Source organism: Dromiciops gliroides, chromosome 1 (assembly GCF_019393635.1).
Source record: "Dromiciops gliroides isolate mDroGli1 chromosome 1, mDroGli1.pri, whole genome shotgun sequence".
Taxonomy (NCBI): domain Eukaryota; kingdom Metazoa; phylum Chordata; class Mammalia; order Microbiotheria; family Microbiotheriidae; genus Dromiciops; species Dromiciops gliroides.
Window position 1 is genome coordinate 145399152 of NC_057861.1, and position 24111 is coordinate 145423262.

At 37.6% G+C, this 24111-nt stretch overlaps 1 protein-coding gene and 1 pseudogene across 1 annotated transcript in view; one reads left to right on the forward strand and one right to left on the reverse strand.

Annotated features, from left to right (window-relative positions):
- The window catches only part of CPQ (carboxypeptidase Q), a 628024-nt gene that overhangs the window by 580053 nt on the left and 23860 nt on the right, over window positions 1-24111 (reverse strand). The gene's annotated exons all lie outside the window — the stretch shown is intronic.
- Window positions 6427-8284, forward strand: LOC122746589 (annotated as a pseudogene).

Genomic DNA, 24111 nt, shown 5'->3' on the forward strand with positions numbered 1-24111 from the left:
AATGACTAATAAATAAATATAATAATGCATATGAAGAGCATAAAAAACAAAGTCAAATTCCAGGAAACTATAATAACCCAGACTGGCCCAGGAGAAGAGATCAGGAAATATGCCTCCTTTTCAAGAAAGAGGTGGGTTCTCCCAACATTAAAGGGGGTCTGGTGTTTCTCAAGAAAAATTGTTTCTATTCTTAAAACAAGAAGCCTATAATTCTGAAGGTAGACAGAAGAGGAAAAAAGGAAACAGAGAAGGTCAATCTAACAGCCAATGAATATAAGGAGGGATGAAATAAAATACCATTTCCCTAAGAGAAAGGACACAGAGAAGAATTCTGGACAGGGAGAGAGGAGACACAAACTTAAAAAGTCCCAAAGCAACAGAGCCTCAGCTGGCAAAATAAGTAGAACCTCCTGCCAAACTCTTCTGGGTCAGGGTTGCCAAGGAAGGCCCTTGTAGAGCTGAGAATATGTGATTCAGTGCGCCTTCCTAATGAAATGTGTGTGGCACTTCTGAAGGTTGGCATTGACCCCATCTCAGAGTGCCTCTTTAGAATACCATCATCTTTCTAAACTGAATAAGGTGCTCTCTCTCTCTCTCTCTCTCTCTCTCTTTCTCTGTGTGTGTGTGTGTGTGTGTGTGTGTGTGAGTCTCTCTCTCTCATGATTTTCATAGCATTGACTTCAAGGGAGATATGTTGAAATTTAGAAATGAAATGGAGGGGCAGCTAGGTGGTGCAGTGGATAAAGCACTGGCCCTGGATTCAGGAGGACCTGAGTTCAAATCTGGCCACAGACACTTGATATTTACTAGTTGTGTGACCCTGGGCAAGTCACTTAACCCCAATTGCCTCACCAAGAAAAAAAAAATTAGAAATGAAATGGAAAAGGTCTTGGTAAAAAGGCAATGGGGTTTCATTCTAATATATATATATAATTTAAGATGTTTGGAAAGTAAGAAAAAAAATCAGCTCAAAACAGCTAACTAATAGAGAGTATGTATACTTTATCACCGCTTTTTTTGGAACAGATTAAACAAATCAACATTTATTTGCTGAGCCCCTACTATGTGACATGCACTGTTCTGAGTCCTGGGAAGGCAAATACAAAAGTGAATTAGCCCTTATTATCAAGGAGCTTATATTACAATGAAGGAGAGACAGAGACACAGGGACAGAGACACAGAGAGAGATGCACATTTTAATGAAGGATAGAAATATGTATGTGTTATATATATATATATAAATACACACATGCTATATATGGTGCAGGTATAGATATGTGTGTTATATATGCATGTGTTTTACATACATACATATACATGCTTATATTCCAATGGGGGAAGAAAGGTATATCTATGTGTATATATGTATGTATATATAACACACATACATATTGAAGGTAAGTATGTATGTATGTATATATATATATATATATATACATACATATCTATTCAGAAGTTATCACCAAAGACATATGAGTAGATGGGTTTGCCAAAGGAGAAAATGTAGAGAGAGAAAGATGTCAAGGACATTTTTTTTGTGGGGCAATGAGGGTTAAGTGACTTGCCCAGGGTCACACAGCTAGTAAATGTCAAGTGTCTGAGGCGGGATTTGAACTCAGGTCCTCCTGAATCCAGGGCCAGTGCTTTATCCACTGTGTCACCTAGTTGCCCCAAGGACAACATTTAAGAGATATGAAGAGGAAGGGATTATCATACATTGCTGAGAGATCTAGGAAGATGAAGGATAAAAAAGGGCTACTGAATGTAGCAGAAATGTCATTGGTGATGTAGCAGTTTCAGCAGACTAGTAGAGCAGCTAGGTAGCTCAGTGGAGAGAGAACTGGGCCTGGAGTCAGGAAGATGAATGTTCCTGAGTTCAAATCTGATTTCAGACACTTTACTAGCTGTGTGACCCTGGGTGAGTCACTTAACCCTGTTTGCCTCAGTTTCTTCATCTATAAAATGAGCTGGAGAAGGAAATGGCAAACTACCCCCAGTATCTCTGACAAGAAAACTGTAAATGAGGTCATGAAGAGTTGGACACAACCGAACAACAGCATTAGGGATGAAAGTCAGAGATGAAAACCGAGCAAACGGAGTCAAAGTAGAGGCAGTGTAGACATTTGTCTAGGAGTAAACGGGAAAAGAGAGTGAAGAATAATAGCTTTAGGGGAGAACAGAATCAAGAGAATATTTTTATAATAAAAGAAAACTAAGCATGTCCATAAATTGAGGGAAAATAACCAATACAAAGGATGAGATTGATGATGTAAGAAAGAAAAGAAATGATTGATGAAGTAAGGTTATGGACGAGATGATAGAGGATGATAATAATAATGGGCATCCAAGAGAGAACTTTAAGATTTGCAAAGTATTTCACATATACTATCTCAGTAAGTCACAGGACAACCTTGTGAGATGGGTACTATTGGTATTGTGAGCACCATTTTACAGGTGATAAAACTAGTAGGATTCAAATTCAGGTCTGACTCAAAGTTCAATGTTCTCTCTACTATATCACTCATGTCAAAACTGTGTAGGGAAGAAAATAAGGCCAGAAAGTAATTAATGCACTGGTAGAATAAGGAGAAAATGAAAGTTCAGAGGTCATAATGAAGGAAAAGAATACATAGGAAGGACTAAAAGAGTGGATGATTATGGAAGGACAGGAGACTATATTCAGAATAAAGAATTGCAGAGTTTGAGAACTTGGCAAGGAGAGCTTTTTGAATTGTGATGTAGTCCAAGGTGTGACCAACCCAATGGGTAAGAGGAGTAAAATTCAGTTGAGAGTCATAGGAGGAAAAGCCAGTCAACAAGCATTTAGTAAGTATTTATTATGTACAAGGCACCATGGTAAACAATGAGGAAAGTTAAAAGCAGGAACTGTGAAGATAGTGTATTTATTAGAAGGGACAACAATTTGCATTTAAGCCACATGCACTTAGTAGATGCTTAAATGTTGTTTGTAAAAACCTTTATTGCTATGTCAAGCATTACACGGGCATATTGCTACCACCACCACCACCACCTAACTATTGCCTTTTTTTGTATCTCCAGCCCTTAACACAGTGCCTGGAACATAGTTGGCACTTAATAAATTGACTGGCAGTTTTGTAAAAGAGGGATTAGACTTGTTCTGGTTGACTTTGGGTGGGAGGGCAGAACATTTTCAAATCAAGGGGTAGAATTTGCAGTATGCAAAAATCCCAGACAGCTCATGATAGCACAGCCCAGGGATAGAGGGGCATTCTCAGTTGCCCTTCCCCAGAGACAGCCAAAGTCCTTGGAGGTCTTCTAAGAGAGGATGAACTAGCATCTGTTGAGTATTGATGCAGAGGAAGATTGTCTTCCAGTATGAGTTGGACTAGATGATTATGGAAGTCCCTTACAACTCTGAGATTCTGTGATGTCTGTTGTACAAATCAATTGAGAAGGGGGCAGCTAGGTGGCACAGTGGATAGAGCACTGGCTTTGGATTCAGAAGGACCTGAGTTCAAATCCAGCCTCAGACACTTGACACTTAACTAGCTGTGTGACCTTGGGCAAGTCACTTAACCCCAATTGCCTCACCAAAAAACAAAAAAAACAAAAAACAAAAACAAACAAAAAAACCTGAATCAATTAAGGAAAGCAATGACATACCAACTTACAACAGTGAAGACTGGCAGGTAACACAGAGAGTACTATCAATTCCAGAAACAGAAGCCATTTTTAAAGGAAGAAGTGATTTTTCTGGATTTCATGAGTCAAATTTCTAGGTAGAAATTGTATTTTCTACTCAATGTTTCACCAACTTCGTTCAATTTAATTTAAATATATTGAGTATCAGGATGTGCAAGGAAGGGTGCTATATACTATATAGAGAGGGATAAAATTGAAGAAGTCATTCTTCACTTCAAGGTGGGAATAACACATAATCAGAAATGAACATAATACAAATAGGTGAATTAAAAGAGAAACAAAGAAAGTGAAATGAGAGTTCAAAGGACTGAAAGATAACTTCTGGCCAGAGGGAAGGGAAAAGAGAGAGACAGAGACAGAGACAGAGAAACAGAGAGAGAGAAAGACAGAGAGCGGGGAAAGATTTCCTGAAAGAAGTGGTATTTGATCTGTGACTTGAAGAATTGGTGGGTTTTCAACAGGATGAAAAGGGAAGGAATTCCAAGCATTAAAAATTATATATGTAAAGGCCTAGAGACAGGAAATCTTAAGTCATGTTTATTTTGGGAAATAGAAAGTAATCCAGTTTGGCTGGTGTACAGAGTTGGTGTAACAGAGTAGAGTATAGAAACAGGATTGGAAAAGTAGAATAATAGATTTAGAATGGGAAAACTGCTTAAAGAATAACTATGCCAAATCCCCTCATTTTACAGAGAGACCCAGAGAGGTTTAGTGACTAGTCAATATGGAGTCACATAGCTAATTAGAGGTAGAGTGGTGATTTGAACCCTTGTCTCCAAACCAAGTACCCTTTACACTGTCTGTCTGTCTGTCTACCTACATGTATATGCACGCAAATATGTATACGTATGTGCATATGATAAATCAGGAATAGTCTTAAAATCCTAAACAAAAAACTGTATTTGATAGACAGAATGCACTAAAGGTTTCTGAGAAGGAAAGTAATTTGAGAAAAGGTTAAAAGTGCATAGAATTGGGGCAGCTAGATGGCACAGTGGATAGAGCACCAACCCTGGAGTCAGGAGTACCTGAGTTCAAATCCGGCCTCAGACACTTAACACTTACTAGCTGTGTGACCCTGGGCAAGTCACTTAACCCCAATTGCCTCACTAAAAAAAAAAAAAAAGTGCATAGAATTGGGGCAGCTAGGTGGTGCAGTGGATAGAGCACCAGCCCTGTGTGACCTTGGGCAAGTCACTTAACCCCAATTGCCTCACCAAAAAAAAAGTGCATAGAATCACTGTAAGTATAGTTTTATGGCAAGCTAATATAATATATAGCTATGACATATCTCTGGAACAGAGTTCTTAATCTAGAGTACATGTACCCTTGATTTCAGGGGGTTCATAAATTTGGATGGAAAAGAATAGTTTCACTAACTTTTGACTTCCTTTGTGATTCTATATATTTTATTTTATGCATTTAAAATACTGTTCCGGCATACATTTTTAGGTATGGCTAATGGGGAAATTTGTTTTGTAGTATTTTTATATGTTTATATACAAGGGTTTTGTCTGGGAGTTATGGTTGTTTGGGGTTATTTGTTTTGTTCAGTGGGAAAAAGGCAGCAGAGACTATAAATGAATGTAAAAATTCATGTTTTAATTATCCTAAAAAATAAAAGTTCACACAAAAGAGTTCTTAGGTTTCACCAGGCTGCCAATGGGTTCACAACACATAAGCTGAGAACCCCAGCTCTAGAGGCTTGCACAACAAGCCAGGTGGGGAGAGGTGACCCATTACTGTTTGTCAATGTACTCCATCCCATCCCAAACCAGCAGAGAGGGTGTGGAGAGCCTCGAGGCAGCACTTATAGCCCCCAAAAGAGGGACACTAGCACAGCAAGGAATGTCTCCTTTACTACTGGATCAACACCACACTATAGCCATCTCTGGGCTCCAGCACAAGTGGATCAGGAATTGTCCTGACACTTGTAACCAAGATGTCCCATATTGACCAGCCTGTGGAATTTTTAATTAACCAGTTCTCTAACTTAGGTGGTCCACAGACAAGTAAAACAAAAGTAACAAGAAATCTTTTCTACTCACCCAAGATAAATCAATTTAGGAAAAAGAGTTATGATGGATTTTGTTTTTAAGCCTTTGATACAGTTCCTTGTTTGAGGCCTCATTCATCTTTCCTAAGCCTCCAACCAATGTGTACAGTCTCCATTCTTCCAAAGGTGACATTGTGGGCGTTATTGTTTTGTTCCAGGGACAAGATTAATCTGGCCCTTAAGGTATCAATATCTCAATCCTCAGAGTGATTACATATAACTCAAATAACTCAAAAACAATGCCATAGATTTAGCACTGGGTCTTAAAAAATAATCTCTATATCATTTCTGTTCTTTAAACAAATCTGTGGCAAAACATCAAAAAAGATTTCCCTCCTTCTACAACCAAAGGTCAGCTAGTTTTCAAAAGCACCTCATATTTTACCAAAAACAAAAGCCTAAGATTCCTGAAATTTTGTCGGGGTGGGGTAGCATGAAGCATTAAGAAAAGAAGGTTGCCTTACATGAATAAAAGATGAGGCAAGTATATTTGTTCAAATATTACTTCAACACCACTCAATTTAAAAACACCCATGCCAAGTTCCAACACTAAAACATAGGACTGGGGGTGGGGGTAGGGATAAGGGTTGGGGTGGGGTAAGGGGGCAGAAGGAAGGTTGGATGAAGGGGAGAGAGCTTCTGAATGCTGAAAAGTCAGAGCCAGAGACTGCTAGAACTGATCTACTATAAGTCATGATACATCTGAAGCAGTAGAACTTTGTAGTTTATATGGATTATACCTCAAGCTAATTATGAAGACGACAGTGTGGTGCTTCCACAATTAAAGCAACCCAGAAAATCCATTTCTAATTGGAAAGCAATAGAAAGATTAAAAGGAATGGTACAGTGTCATCAATTTTCCACTCTTTGAATTTCTAAAAGAACTATGGATTTCATTCGTTTTGAAGGAGAAATTGAATAATAAAACTTTGGTCAAGTCTTTTCTGTATGTCTTGATGGCAAAACAATAAAGCTTAGTGGTTTCTCAGATATTTTAAAAGTTTGGGCTAACTCAGCATGCTTGGGACTCCTTTTTCGTGATGCAAAAGATATAAATGAGACTCTGCCGGGAAAGAGATCAGATACAATTCATTTGGAAGGATTACCTTGTAAATGGTTTGCATTGAAAGAATCTGGCTCAGAAAAAACAAATGAAGAAGTACTCATTAAGGTATCTGAGGTATTCAGAGAATGCAGAATGTGGACATTCCAGTGCTGGACCCTTGTAGAGAATAAATGACTGGCAGAAATTTTCATACTTTTAGTTTTGGTGGACATTTGAACTTTGAAGTTAATTTTCAGTATAAAGAATATGTTGCCTTTATCAAAGGTATGAATGCCTTGTGTGGTATGAAACTAAGATGGCAAAGCAGTAGACTGCAATATAAAGGTTTCTTTTGATTCAGCTAAACACCTTAGTGATGCCTCAATTAAAAAACAACTTGAAAGGTAAAATCTTCAAGAACTTGAACAGCAAAGAGAAGAGCAGAAACGTAAAGAAAAAGAAGTAGAAAAAAGGCAAAAAGAAGAGGAAAGAAAACAAAGAATTAGAGAAATTGGAAAGATAAAGGAAACGAAATGAGAAGCTATGTAAGAGAACAAAAGCAAAAAGACAGCAAAATCCATTGAAATCAGAAAAAAAACTAGAGAAGATACAAGCAGAAGAGCAGAAAAAATTATTGTTAGCTCAAAGAAATCTTTAGTCAATAATATTAATTGCAAAACTGCTAAGCAGAGCAAAGGCAGTAAAATTACTAGAGCATGAACGGAAAGAAAAAATCCACCTGCAACATTGAGGAGAGAAGAAGGTTTCAGGAGACTGAGCTTAGAAGGGTGGAGAAGGAAAAAAGAATGAACTCTAGGACTTCAGAGGAAAGAGAAAGAGCTCAGGGAAAGGCTGTTAAACATTTTGTTAAGCAAAAAAATAGATGAGAGAGAGCAGAACAAGGAAGAAACAGTGGCATCTCATTCTGCCCTATTACAACCTGTTATAGATATTATACAGTCAGTGTCTTCAAACTGTGTGACTTGCATTCTCTCCTAAGTCAGCCAACTCAGATCTGTCAAAAAGAAATGCTATCAAATCAGGGGATTCATTTTAATTCTAAAAATGTGAATGGAAACTTAAGTGAAGAAGCTCAGTACAAAGAAATTTAAGAAACTTAACTGTATTAGAAGTGAAAGATCTACAGAAAAATAATGTTCAGATGCGCTCTCTTGTATTCCTGCCAATAATCAGCAATGAAGGGGTCCAGCTCTTTGTGACCAGAACATGTCCACAAAAGATTCATCTTCTGTACGAGACAAATGTAATAGAGAACCAAGGGAGAGAAGGTCGGTCCAGTAGAGACAAGTACTGACGAGAGGCATAAAAGGGACAGGAGCAGGCATAAAATGGATGTGAGTAAAGAGGATGAAAGACTAAGAAAAGAAAGACAACTTCACAGAAGACACTCTTACAAAGATTATAGTCCTCACCAAAGAAGCGTAAGTCCCAATAGATCTCGGTACCAGAGGTCCTACAGCAGAGACATCATACAGTAGAAGGGAAAGAAGCTGGGACAGAACTGTGGCCAGGAAGTACCATCAACCATGGAGATTCCAATCCCTGAGCAAACACCCAAGTACTTGGAGCTGGCAGTAAAAGACTCTGCCTTTTTAAGGTGCACTTACAGGATAGACCAGGATCAGCAAGAGGTTCTGAAGTTTTGGGCTTCTTGATCACCTTAAGAAAACTGAGTCTCTGCTTAGGGAATGTAAAGTGAACTCTTTTGTGAAAGTAAAAACAATTAAATTAGAAATTTATTTTCATTTTTTAAGATTGCACGGTTATTTGGGCTTCAGTTTCAACTGTTGGTAATTTGTTGTTTTTTTGTTGTTGTTTTTTATTAGCTCTCCTTTGCCTTTGAAATATTTTCAGCTGATAGCTCTAATGTCACTGGTATTCTGCCTCCCCCCCCCCCCCGGGCGGGGCAGTGAGGATTAAGTGACTTTCCCAAGGTCACACAGTTAGTGTCAAGTGTCTGAGGCTGGATTTTAACTCAGGTCCTCCTGAATCCAGGGCCAGTGCTTTATCCACTGCACCACCTACCTGCTCCTATGGGTACTCTTTTAATCAGGGGAAATGTATAGACTGACAATTCGTGAATTCCAGACTACTACATAAATGTATGCAAAATTCTTGACTAAAAATTCTTTACGAGCCCAATGAAGTCAACATGTATGGCAGAAAAAAAGCTAAATTTAATTTAACTTGAGATAAGTTGCCAAATGTTAAGTGCCATGAACAACCACAAAAACTTATAGGATATTTAAAAGGGAAAAAAGAACTTGCTAGTTTGATTTCATTTTGTATTTCACTGATTCAAAAACACAGAGATGGTGATAGAAAGAAAGATGTGTAGGGCAGCTAGGTGGCTCAGACACTTGACACTTACTAGCTGTATGACCCTGGGCAAGTCACTTAACCCCAATTGCCTCACCAAAAAGAAGGAAAGAAAGAAAGAAAGAAAGAAAGAAAGAAAGAAAGAAAGAAAGAAAGAAAGAAAGAAAGAAAGAAAGAAAGAAAGAAAGAAAGAAAGAAAGAAAGATCGGGAACAAAATTATCATGGCATAGTAAGTCATATATGAAATGTAGGTAGAATTCCTTTAAAATTGGAAATACAAATGTAGTACACTTTTTAAAAATTCTAGTAAGTGGGAGTATAAAACATAGTGGTCTGGAGATGCTCCATTACTTCTGAAACATAGACTTTTTACAAATGAAATTAATTGAGAGTAAAAAGTTAGTTAAACGCTTTTGTTTCTAGCACAAATTAGTGTATGTGTGCGTGTGTGTGTATTTTAAGAAGCTGCTTTGCTAAATTATTTTTACTTGCAATGTTTCAAACAGATTCAAGGCTGCTTTTGCTTCTCAAGATGAAGTTCAGAAATTTTAAAGTAGTTGTAACCTTTGGGTTATAAAAGGTTGTGCTTATTCCAGTTTGCATTTTTATGGTAAATAAAAACCTTTTGCAGTGGAAGAAAAAAACAAAAATCATGGGCCTGTAATGGACATGCTGACAAACTTTTATCCAGAGATATATGAAGGTAACAAAGTTGCTTAGCAAGGCAATAGTGTGTTTGAGTTCTTTTTAAAGACTCCATAACATCTGTTAAAGGATCAGCTATCAGTTTAAGTGACAGAAGAGCTAACAAGTACAAGGAAATCTCATATCTTGTCCTAGAAATTACAAACCCTTTTATTCTGTATTGAACTTAGGGCTCTAATGGCATAATTTATGGATGGATTTATTATACAGTATCAATAAACCAACGTAAATTATAAGTACAATATAATTAAACTTAAAAAGATGCAGAGTTCAGAGGGTACATTTCTATCATCTCTACTTCTCTGGATACCATATTTATACACCTTCCATGTTGGTTCCTTTCCTAGAAGGAATCCATACAATGACATAAGCTTTGGGTATTTCATGAGAAGCAGGAAACTGTATATAAAGCTGCTAATGAAATATATCAGCTGTTGTCTTTCATTACCCCTAGCTGATTTCCCAATGATCAATACTTTATTGGTAAGCATACTTCCTCACTAATCACATATTGCCAATAGCTGTAAAATTTGACAATTTCAGAGGAGCACAAGGTCATAGCTCCAAGGCTGAAAGGGTCCTTAAAGAGACCATGTAGGGGCAGCTAGATGGCGCAGTGGATAGAGCACCAACCCTGGAGTCAGGAGTACCTGAGTTCAAATCAGGCCTCAGACACTTAACACTTACTAGCTGTGTGACCCTGGGCAAGTCACTTAACCTCAATTGCCTCACTAAAAAAAAAAAAGAGACCATGTAGTCCAAACCTCTGATTTGACAGATGAGGAAACTGAGGCCCAAGTGGTTTAGTGACTTAGCTGAAGTCACATAGAGAGTGAGAAGCAAAGTTGTGAAGTTAAGTCCTGTGAACCTAAACTCAGCATGTTTTCTACTCGTCTTCAATAGTTGATATTACCAAAAACTTCAATCCCTGGAGGGCAATCTATTGATTCACACCTCGGAACTTTCTTGGGTTTCCCTTCAAATCACAAACATATAATCCTTCATGGGGCCCAAACTCAAAATTTTTCCAATTTGTGTAGACTTTGAGAACCTCTATGTTGCTCTCCAAACCATAATTAGACATCAGAGGGAATGATCTTATCTACAATAATTTGTAGAAATAAAGCTAGGTTTGTCCTGCATATTCATTTTCTTGTCCCTTCCCATATCAATCCTATGCCAACTCTCTAAGAAATAATTGGGAGTAGAAAGGAAAAAACCCTCCTCAGTTCTTCATTTCATACTGGTCCTTTTTATTTCCCAGCTCCAGACCCAGCTTATTCATTTTTAATTACTTCAGCACCACCTCTGAATTTCTACATGGTTTGTTGTGCTGCATGCAAAGTATACCCATTCTGTAAAAAGAATGCCCCATAGCACACATCGAAAATATATACAATACCACTTAGGAGAGTAGACTTCATTTTTAGAGGATTGTTTTTGGTTTTGTTGGTGTTTCTGAATTATCTACTTTTACTCATATGAAATGATGGCTGTCACATGGGGCATAGGATAAGTCAGAAGAAGTTTCTTCTGTGAGAAGCAAAACCAAAGATGACCAGATAACAGTATAGACATATTGAGGAATCAAGAGACTATTAAAGTTTAGATTGGCCAACTAGCTATCAGGACAGACATATCTAAGAAGGGAGATAAAATTCTATAGAAGAGGAGCGGCTAGGTGGCACAGCGGATAAAGCACCGGCCCTGGATTCAGGAGTACCTGAGTTCAAATCCGGCCTCAGACACTTGACACTTACTAGCTGTGTGATCCTGGACAAGTCACTTAACCCCCATTGCCCTGCAAAAAAAAAAAAAAATTCTATAGAAGGAAAGTCACTTGAGTGTGGCTATTAACTGACTGGAGCTAGGAGACAGAGAAAACCCCAGAGGTCAGGACCATAATGCAAAAAAAAAAAAAAAAATCCCCTTGACTCTCGGGAATATGACAAGCATCCAAGCTTTCCTCACCTCACCCCAAAAAGGAACTTTCCATTTTCAAGCAGTCACCCCATCTATCCTCTATAAAAACTTCTGCCTTCCTTCTGTTCTAGGAGGAGGATGTTTAAAAAGCACCTTCTGGGGGTGGGGGCTGGGGGTATGTGAAGTTTTGTACTTACCCCTTGGTCACTTTCTCTAGTGCCAAATAAAAAAAAATTAATTTTAATTCTAATTGGACTGTGTTCAAGAGTGTAATTCTTAACAGTGTAATTCTAAGGACCCCCACCTCTTTTCATAATAATATTTTCATAATGAAGCTCAACTCTCAGGGCTCAAAGAAAGATCATGAAAGACGCTGTAATCTAGGAAGGTTTCACGTCCTCCCCAGAAGGTGAGATTTGGTTGGATCTGTTTCTCTCACAGATTGCAAAAGACTCTATTAATGAAGCTTCTCTCTTACTAGGGGTTATCCTTCCTTTTTGAGGGTGTTATGGATTTCTCTCAGCTTCTTATGAATAGCTGTTCCCCTCAGTGGATTTCTGGGCCTATAGTCATTTGTCCACAAAGTTTCAAACATTCTAAGACTACAAACTATAATAAAGATCAGAAGAAAGAACTTTTTTTGGGGGGGGGGCAATCTTTGGGAAAGAAGTTGTAGGATCTTGGTACATAGTCACTTGAATTACTGGATGGAACATTTTTTTTTTAATATAAAACCTTACAGTTGACCACAAATTGATAGGTTCTTCATCTCAGCTACCAAGACACAAGCTATGCCATTTGTTTTTCTTCCGTTTTGCATAATTCACATGGATTTGACAACACAATGCCTCTTACTGTTTTCAAGCCACAGATACTAAGAAAGGAATTCTTTTTGGCAAATTAAGGGCTGAATAGAATTACACATGTCACTTTACCCCAACACTAAGAATATGGAATTGGCAGAATGAGCTCTACTCTCCCACATCCACATATTCCCACTTTCACACCTTGGCTTCCATGTACCTACACATCAAAAAATTCTTTTATGGGCATGAAAATGGTAGTACCAATTTGCACTCAGTTAACATTTATTAAGCACTGACCTTAAAAAAGGCAGACACATCACCATCTTCTTCATCACCATCATTGTCAGAATTTATATAGAGTTTTTAGGTTTGCAAAGCACTTTACATATGTTATCTCATGTTATTTACCCTGTGGAGATTAGTGTTTGCTTATTCAGATTTTGATGCTGAGGAAACTGAGTAACGAGAGGTTAAGTAACTTGCCCAAGGTTGCATATAAGTGTCTGGGGAAGGATTTCAACTCAAGTTTTTCTTCCTGACTCCCAAGTCCCACTCTCTATGATAAAAACTGTCATGACAAATGTATCTCACCCAAATGAAAGCTGAAATTTTGCAATCCTGGGCAGCAATTTGAAGGCCTTAGGAACATAGGTGGTATTTTCATTGTTACATGAGGTAGGACTTTAAAAGAAAAATACATTTGAAAAAGGGAACCAATAGTTTAAGTGTTGGTTTCTGAGAAAAAAGTTTGAATTTCTGTACTATAAAAAAATAAACATTGCATATCTACCAAAGGTCCAGAAGAATAGAATTGTCTGGATGTTTGTAGGTCTGATCAACTAAAGCATATACTGCAGAGCATACATGAGATACGAAGAATATTACCATCTAACATCTAACAAAGGCTTCTAATGTGGAATCTTTGAGCTTTTTTTTTAAAAAAAAGATTTTTTTATAATTGTATTTCGATATAATTTGTTTCCTTTCTCATCTTATCTACTTGATTTTGTGCTTTTAAAAACATTATTCTGAGAAGGGAAACATTGGCTTCACCAAAATGGAAATGGACCCATGAAACAAAAAAGACTAAGAAACTCTGATATAAATGGCGAAAATGTACAACAGGGACAGAGAGAATATTTATGAACACAGTTGTCTACATACTGGTATGCTGAGTTGGGAAAATAAAGTAAACTAGATACATTAATGCAAGGAAGCAAAGTCTATCTCATGGTTATCACTGAGACTTGACGAGATATGACTGATGACTGGAATATGATGATGAAGGAATATGCCTGATTCAAAACTCACTTCAGTTGAGATCAGGAGAAAGTCCTCCTGCCATCAATGAAAAGGGCCTTCTATCTGTGCCCTTCTCATTCTCAGCGATTCATATCTTTGTGATCCCACAGCTCTTCCACAATGAGTCTACTCAACATTCTGGAATCCTTTCTCTGGGTCTTTATCATATATGGAGCAGGGAGCCAGGTGATATAATGGATAAAACAGTGGGCCTGGAGTCAGGAAGATTCATCTTCTTCAGTTCAAACCCAGCCTCAGACACTTACTAGCTGTGTGACCCTGGGCAAGTCACTTAACCCTGTTTGCCTCAGTTTTCTCATCTGTAAAATGAGCTAGAGAAGGAAATGGCAAACAAATGTAGTATCCTTTCCAAGAAAACCCCAAATGGGCTCACAAAGGGTTGGATATGACTGAAAGCAACTGAATAACAAATCAAGTATGACGATGGTCAGGCTGCCAATCTACTATCCCTAGATCTGTTACTATATAACTGGCTTACTTCCTTTTCTGGTCATCCACTTCCTTGATAATATCTTCAACAGATTTGATTTTTTAAAAAGAGTTAGTAGACTAGGGCTAGATACCAAGAGGATGTCTTCCTGGGAGGAAATCTTCCTATTAGAAGGAGGAAGCACAGTGGCAAGCATTTGGATAAGGGTCAATAGAAACAATACTATGAGATAAATGTACTAAAGACCAGCAGGTCAGAAGAAGGAAATGTATGATGAGTTTTGGAAACAGATTGCAAAACTCATTTAGAGGCATCACATAGTAGTGATAGGGAAATTCAACTACATAATCATAAATCTGTTGCTGTTTTTGCTCACCCAAAACCAAGGCAACTGCTGAGTTCTTAACCAGTCTTAAAGATAAAAGTTTTCAAAATGTACAAGAAGTGACTGAAAGAACAATTATTTTGGTCTTGATTCTAATTTATGAACCTATGAACTAGTTGCTGAATATCCAGGACCAGGTTCCATATCAGTGGATCACTAAGAGCCCCAAGGATTCAAACAATCTTTTTATTAAAATCATATTCCAGTCTCCCCCTACCCTGCATACTGCAGTAGCCAAAACAGTTGAAGAGAAAATCAGGAAGATAAAAGAAATTAAAAAGTGGTTCCACAAGAAGATTCCCTGGAGTCTCAGGATCTCTCCATCAAAGTCTTAAAAACCACTTTTATATTCTTCTAGCCCAAAGGCCCCAGAAGGAGTTCCCAGAAAAATCCACCCGGAGTCAAAATTAACCCAAACTGTCCTGGGTCTGCATCACAACTTCCTTACTCACAATGGTCTCAGATGGCATTTGTAGGAGTGTTGAGAAGTTAATTCACCCAGAATCCTGTTCCACACCACTGAGGGAAAAAGTATGGGAATCTTGGGAGGGAGTGTCCATTGCTGTCTTAAAAGTTTCAAAGTATAATGTGTTAGAGACTCACACTCATTTCAATTGCATTCTGAGCTCTGGATACAACTGTATGCCCTTTTTCCATGTGGAGACTAATTGGGTTCAGAAACACATCCATCACTGATGTAACAGAATGGATTCAGGGCTGAGAGAATCTTAAGAGGTCATCTAGTCCAGCCCTCACATTTCAGAGATGAAGAAACTGATGCATAAAGAGAATGAGTGATTAGCCTAAGACCATACAGCTAATGTGCACCATAAGGATTCGAACCCATGTCCTCTGAGTTCAAATTTCACACTCTTTTCTCTCTGTGTGACCAAGCTTCCTCAGTGCTCCCCAGGGGGCTGAAGTCTCAAGGTTTAAAACCCAGATGAGGTGTTTCAGTCTCTCTCTGTCCTAACACTCACTCACTCAACAAATCAACCACTCAAGACCCAAGTCCCAATTCCTAGCTCCAAAAGAAGGGATCTATATTCCAGATAGATATCATGATGATGGGAACAAACAATGGAAAAAGGGCAAAACTACCTGAATATTTTTGGTTTCTGTTTTTTCTATAGGCTGATGTTCAGACTAGGAAATAGAAAATGAAAATAGCTATTAGGGAAATTAAATTCTAAATCCTCAGAGTGCCTTGCTACCCTCAATGGGTTCATGTCACCATGGATAAACAAAGTATATTCCAGAGTTCTTGATGTGACTGCTACATTGCCATCAGTGATCTTTCAAATGTCATGGAGAAAAGTACTTGGAGAAGAATTCCCTATGTGGCAAGAACTTCTGGGGAAAATGAAAGTAGTTTTGAGAAAAAATATTGGTTTAAACTAGGGGTTCTAAGCTTTTTTTGTATGTACCCTTTTGGCAGTCTGATGAAACCTATGGACTCTCTCTCAGAATAAAGGTTTTTAAATGAGTAAATAAAATATACAGAATTATCAAAACATTAAAAAATAATTTTGCAGACTCCAGATTAAGAAAATCTGATTAGAACAATATCTTCCATCACATACCACAATAAATTTTCAATTGATCAAATGGATCAAGTTAAATATGAAAGATCATGTTGTTATTTTATGGAGGAAATAAATAAAGGTATCTTTCAAAACTGGGTAGAGGGAGAGTTCTTAAATAAATAAGGTCTATAAGAGATTAGAATAGATAGACTATGAAATTTCCATTACATGAAATAGAAAAGCATTTTGTAGGGATGAAATCAGCTCAGCAAGGATAAGAAGGGAAACTGCCAACTGGAAGAAGAAATCTATATCAAATATCTCTTGTGAAAGTCTGATATAAAAGATCAAGAGCTATTCTCCAACTGATAGTCAAAGAATATGAACACAAAATTCTCAAATGAATTTAAAACAAATAATCGAAAGAGATTGTTCCAACTCACTATTAACAAGAAAAGTTCAAGTTAAAACTACTTTAGGATTTTATTTCACACTTAGCAAATTGTCCAAGATAATTTTTTTAAATGGAAATATTCAATGGTAGATAGTATGAGTGAAACCTGTATGAGCAGGGACACATATACAGTTGGTGGAATCCTGAATTTGTCTAACTATACCAGAAAGCAACTTGGAATTGAGCTTTAAAAAAAGAAAAAAAAGAATAAAATGCCCATACCCTTTGACCCAGAGATCAAAAGAGGTCAAAGATACAGAGAAAGTTCCCATAAGTAGAAACATTTTCACAGCAGGTCAAAGAAGGTCAGAAACCTAAATTGTTTTTCTTTCTCTTTTTTATTCCATCTTATAAGGCAAGGGAGATAAGAAATATTTGGTAATAAATATGATATAAAATATACATTAAAATGTAAATTTGATATAAAAATACCAAAAAAATTTATAGAAATATAATGGAAAAGATGAGAAGAGCTAATAAACTAGAGAAAATCATGTCAATCAGATTCTCAAAAAAAGTGGAAGAAAGGTAGTCTTCAAACTAAGAACTGGAAAGTCTGACTTTAATTCATGCCAAAATTCTAGAAAAGGTTATTAAAATACAGGTTTAGTGAGCACTTTAGCGACCACTTCGTGGTCACGAAGAACCAAATGAGGTCATCAATATTAATTTCATTTCCTTTTTCCAAAAGATTACTCAATCAAAAGACCAGGGGAATACCACATACGTAGCAAAATTGTGTTCCTCCAAAAATAGGAAATTACCCAGTCATGTGAAGGTTGCATGATCTCTGTTGGGGATGTCAAAGAGAAGGTTCCAGCTCATGGACAAATTAAACTAGATGATCTCTGCAGTCCCTTGCAACTATGAGAATCAGTGACTCTATGAAATAACATAATTGTTATTATACTACAGCAGTAATAATAATGTTACCTTATTAGCAAAAAGTAATAATAATTAATAAATAGTAATGATATTATTATCTGATTATTTTAGAGGTTCTCAAACTTTTTGGTCTCAGGACCCCTTTACACTTGAAAAAATTGTTGAGGACCAACCATTAATAGCATTTGTTTATGAGTTATGTCTATCTACATGTCATGTTAGAAACTAAAATATTCTTAGTGTTATTAAGAAAATAGTTTCAGAGACCCTCTGAAAGGGTTTTGAAGACCTCCAGAAGTTCCTAAACTACACTTTTGAGAACTGTTATACTAGGCTATTAACCAAAGGAAAGAGCACTTAGGACCTACAGTTTTATTAGGCAAATAGAGATCTTGTCACACAGATAATAAGTAGCAGAGCTGGAATAGCTTGTCATTTCCCATCATTAAAGTGATGTAGTCTTTGCTAATTTTGATTGCACCAACTGCACAGAGACTCAGTCATCATAAAGATTATTGAGGATCTCTCTCTAAGAGCTTTAATATGGGTTATATCTATCAATATTTATCATGTTAGAAATTTAAATGGATAAAATTTTAAACTATTCATTTGAAAACAATAATAAACTCTAACATACTTTGTGAAAATCATATTTTTCAAACCCCAAAAAATTAGTGAGAAGAATGGTAGTGTTTTACATGTTCTTAGAACTGGATTCTCCTATCTGTTCCTGCATTTATACTATTGAAATATTTTTTAATTGAAGTATACAAAGAGAATCCACTACATAGACATTTAGTTGGAAAAAAGAAGCATTTGGGGGGCAGCCAGGTGGCACAGTGGATAAAGCACCAGCCCTGGATTCAGGAGGACTTGAGTTCAAATCCAGCCTGAGACACTTGACACTTACTAGCTGTGTGACCCTGGGATAGTCACTTAACCATCATTGACCTGCCCCCCCCAATTTAAAAAAATAAAGGAAAAAGAAGTATTTTAATAAGCAAGTAACATCTAAGGATTAATATGAAGTTTTTTTGTTTTATTTTGTTTTGTTTTGTTTTTGCTCAGTGATACTGGGGATAGAGTGGCAGGTCTGGAAGACCAGCATTCAAATCAGCCGCACATGCTTATTAGCCTTGTAATACAAAAAAAGTCACTCAACCCCTGTCTGCCTCAGTTTTCTCATCTGTAAAATGGAAATAATAATAGCACCTACCTCCCAGGGTTGTTGTGAAGATCAAATAATGTAATGTTTATAAAGCACACTTTCTGGCAAGATGGTAGTTTAATAAATTTCCTCTCCACTCCTTTCCCTGGAAAGGGTCTCAGGGACCCCCAAAGGGTCCATGGACTATACGTTGAGAACCTCTGATATAGATAAGATGTTCCTCTGCAGTACAGTCAAGTTATTGTTCTAGGATTTGTCAATTAAATCAATCAACAGTAAGTCATTGACTACACATTTTCAATCCATCATGTACCCAGCTGGGTGGGGTCTATAAGAAGTGAGGAAAATTGTTATTTTGCTATCATATTGATAACCAATTATTAAACTAGGAGCCAAGTTCTTTTCTCTTTTATTTTGTCATTTAGGGACCAGTCCATGTAGGTCAGTCAGTCAGTCTCTGAAGGACACAACTGACTGATGAGATTACCCCTAACCCTAGGGGTAATTGCTCCTCAATCTTGGGCAGGACCCCGGGCAACCAACAGAGGGAAGAGTGTAAACAGAATCCAGTCTGGACAAGTTCTTGCCCCAAGGAGAATAGCCCTGTCCTTAAACCTCTCCGTTAGAATTTAAGGTGACCCAGCTCATGAAGGAGAAAACCAACCAGAGTGGGCCAGGTAGGTATCTGTTCTGCTGTCCAGAATTCTGGAGATAAGCTGAAGACTTCTAGCCTACCTCTTCATTAAATGTCCACCAATCAGGGTTGTTTTCTCCTGCCACGGTTATTTATTTCCTTTCAAGAATGTATTTAAGGCATTCAGTGTGTCTGTATTAGGGATCTTTGGTTATGGGAGAAACCATTGATCATTACTGTATTGATTATTAGCTAGCCTAATCAATAAATTTATTGTCAATTACCTAGAAGTTCTGTCTCTCAGGATTTTCATTTGTAAGAGTTGAATAAGACAGTCCTTGTTTCCAGGGAGCCTGTCATCTAGCTGGAGAGCCATGAAATAATGAAAGACTATGTAAAGTAATTCAGTGCTAAATAGGACAGTGCAGATGGTAAGTGAAGCATAAGTTCAGAGAAAGGTCAAGCTTGCAGGTCATGTACACACCCACATGTTAGTGTCATGGGATGGCACCTCAGCCCTTAATTTCCGACATCTCCAACTGGATGTCTTTCTGACATTTCAGACTCCAACATAATATGCCCTGCCCTGGCATGGCTGACATAATACATAAAGAAATCACAGCCCTGCAGTCTAGAACAATGAAAAGAACGCTCCTCTCCCTGAATGTAAGTATTCTACATCAGGACTGGTAACTCTGTTCTGCCTTCTTTCACTCTCTTCCAGCAAGCAGGAATATGATGGATCTGAACCATCCATTGTCCATCACAAATGCTGCTAACTAGACTGGTAACGGAGGCACAGCATTTGCTTCATAAGCATTCACCAAATAGATATATTTTCCCTGGCAAATATATGCCTGATGTTAATCTCATGAAGCTGGAGTAAATCTTTGAAAAGAAACTTGTCCTTGGTAAGGAAGTGTGTCTCTGACATTACACAAATATCAGCACTTTTTCAATTGCTGAACCATTACTGATTTGACCTAGTATTCAAATGAACAATTCTTCCCTTGGTGTATACTGTAGCATCCTTTGTGCATATCTTTGATCTAAACTTTGATATAGGTCACTTCAAGTAGCAATTAAGGTTAAGAGTTAATTTGTAAGGGCAGCTAGGTGGCACAGTGGATAAAGCACCGGCCCTGGATTCAGGAGGACCTGAGTTCAAATCTGGCCTCAGACACTTAATACTTACTAGCTGTGTGAATCTGGGCAAGTCACTTAACCCCAAATGCCTCACAAAAAAAAGTTAATTTGTATAGAGAAGTGACCTGATAATATGACAAGAGAGGATCTAAGTGGTTCACACTCATCAGATGTACAGTTTAATTCTACCAAGTAAAAGAACTATACAGGGTATCTAACAGTCAGTTTTCCAGAATCCAAAGGAGTTAACTATTCCAGAATTTCTCTCCTAAGTCTGGCAAGAAAGAATACATCGATGAGTTTTGGGACATCATGCCATCATCTTAATAAGAACAAATACTGAATCCAAGCCTTGGGATTCAGTTCTTTTCTGTTTTTGTTGTTATCCTCAACCCAATATTTTCCTCAAATATCACAGGGCTAAGTTACTCGATATTGAGTTGCCAAAAAAAGCTTGCACTTCCATATCTGTAAATTTGTACATGTGGTTAATTTATGTGAACTTTTTGTTATGTTGCTTTAATGGTCTCACATGACAACAGACAACCAAAATTTGTAAGTCATCCTAAGAGCTGAGAATTGAAATGCCCAACATATCACTATGTAAGGAAAAAATAAAAATGCTACCAGTAAACTGAAGGAAAAAAAATGAATGAGAGAAACTGTGGGTTTGGGGAAAGTCACATAATGGTGGAAATTGAAGCTGTCACAGCAGATTATTTATCTGAAGAAGGAATATAGAGAAGGGAGCTTAGGGCCAAGGACTGAACCTTACGAATGACAGTTAGGGGTTGGTGGGAGGAATGGGTTATAAGAAAGGAGAAACAAGCAGGTCTCTTGAAGATGGTAAAGAGTCAGAAAGTTTCAGCATCATAAACAAGAGGAAAGAAAGTATTTCCCAAAGAAGGGAGCAGTAAAGACCATTAAGTAAGGACTGAGAAAAGTCCATTAGCAATGTCTAGACAAGGCGAGAGGGCCTTTAGACCTCCTGTTGTCCTTGGAGGTAACATCCCTCTGGTTACTACCAACGTAGCTCAAAGAATGATTTCCTCCCGATGGACTGTCTCCTTCAGACCAAAGCCTCCCAAGGTTTAAAGATAAAAAGCTGGAAAAGAGCTCAGAGCAGTGTTTAATCAGTTAATAAGCCTTTCAAGAGACTGTCAAAGTAGATTACTTCTGCATCTTTCCCCTTCACTATCTTTTCCCTTCTTCTCCCAGCTGTCAAGAATTTAAGTATTTTTAAAATGCAATTTATATTTATTGAATAGCTTCTCCCCGTGTCTGAATAAGTATGCAGCTATCCCTTACTTACTGCAGTTAAATGTCAGCCATCCTTATTTTCCTTCCTGTTCTTTTCTCCCTTTCATTTTTTCTCCCATTTTTCTCTCCCTTCCATCCTCTTCCTCACTCTAATAATCCTTTCTTCTCTCTTCTTCCATTAACTTCTCTCTTCTGTCCTTCCCTGCCCTCTTCTTCTCCCCTCTCTACAATTAATTAGGAGCAATGATATTACAAAGAGGCAGATTTAGCCTTTGGGTAATTAAAAAGGTTTTTGATAATTAAGGCTATCACAAAGTAGAATAAATGGATGCCTTGAAAGATCTCACTAGAGATCTTCTTTAAGAAGATGATAGTTGAGCACTAGTTATGTTGTAGGTGGAAATATTTTTCTAGACTAGGTGACACTTAAGTTTCATCCAAATCTGAAATTTGGTTATTTGGTGATCCAGTCCTCAGGAAGAGAACCAGCATGGTACAGTGGGAAAAGTACAGGACCAGGGTTAGATTCCTAACTCTACTATAGACCGAGGTCATCTTTGCATGATCTTAGAAAAGCCACTCATCTTCTTGGAGCTTCAGTTTCCTCATCTGTAAAATGATAGGATTGACTAAATGACCTCTAAAGTCTCTATCCCATTAGAGAGTCATGATCCTAAATGTAAGGGTGAATCAATGAATCATTCTACTTAAAATACTACAGCCCTGCTATCTTAACTGGGTGAGAGAAGACCTCTATTGAATCAATCAATCAACTAAGGGGTCTGTGGAAGTCATCCTTGAAAGCTATCAGATGAAATGTAGTGACATTCCACAGGGTGTATATTCATAATAGCTGGATAAACTTAATCACATTTTGTGAGACTTCTACAAAATAGAAAACCAGTATGGAATCCATGTGTTCAAGTGGCAAGCCAGGAAAGCGCAGTTCTAGCCAAACCTCTGAGATGAAGCCAGCAAAGAGACATAGACATTACTATTAAGGGAATCAGTAAAGGCTTCTTATAGAAGGTAAGATTTTGGCTGGGGCTTACAAGAAACCAGGGAAGCTTGGAGATGAAGATAAAGAGGGAAAGAATTCCAGGTATGGGGAACAATCAGGGAAAATGCCTGAAGCCAGGAGATAGTGTCATATATGAGGGGCAACTAGGAGGGCTAAGATATATAGAGGAGAGGAAAACCCGAAATGTAGGAAGGAGCCAGATTAGAAAGGGTTTTAAAAGCTAAGCAAGAGATTTTATATTTGATCCTGTAGGTTATTAAGGGATCACTGGAGATTACTGAATAGGAGGGTGGCATGGTCATAGTTGGAGAAAGACACTGTGGAAGAGTGAGGGCCTTGGAAAGAAAAATGGAAAAAAGAAAGAAAATGTAAGGTTTAGCTTTGAAAGAGAAAAGAAATACCAAGGAAGGCTGTTGGCCCTTTAATCATTTTAGCAGAAGACTCAGGCTGAAGTCACCATTTGTAACTCACCCCTTCAAAGACCAAGGAAAGTACCAATGGAAAATATGCTCTTTCCCCAACTGCCCTGCCCTGTGCCTCTCTATAGGGCAGCTGGGTGGCACAGTGGACAGAGTACAGGACCTAGAGTCAGAAGATTCATCTTGCTGAATTAAAATCTGACCTCAGACACTTCCTAGCTGTTTGACCCTGCACAAGTCACTGAACCCTGTTTGCCTCAACTACCTCATCTGTAAAATGAGCTAGAGAAGGAAATGGCAAACCTCTTCAGTATCTTTTCCAAGAAAGTCACAAATGGGGTCACAGAGAATTGTACATGACTGAAAAACACAAGATAATATCCTCACTTCTCTACACAAATGTTTTCAGTATCCTGAATTTTTGCCTTAACCATAAAGGTTAACTAGAAATAAATACAAATTTAGATTAATGCTGATAGCCAGAACTGTGCCTGAATGTTGGGAATTTTCCTAACTGGGGGCTCTGAGAAATTGTGAGTGAATTCCATGTACATGTATGTGTATGTAAATATGCATATGCATATGCATGTGTATGTGTGTATATATGTATGTATAATGATTATGTATTGTATATGTGAGTTGATTCCATGTATATGTATGTTTATGTGTACACGCACATGGATATATATATATATCCATGTGTGTATAATTATTATTATATGTTATGTATGTGAGTAAATTCCAAATATATATTATATAGAGATACACATATACATGCACATGTGCACATGCATATACACACATATATACATGTGTATGTATATGTGTATTGTACATGTAACACACATACTCCATAAAGCAGCCAAAGAGGGAACCACATGACCAGAAAAGCCACTGAAT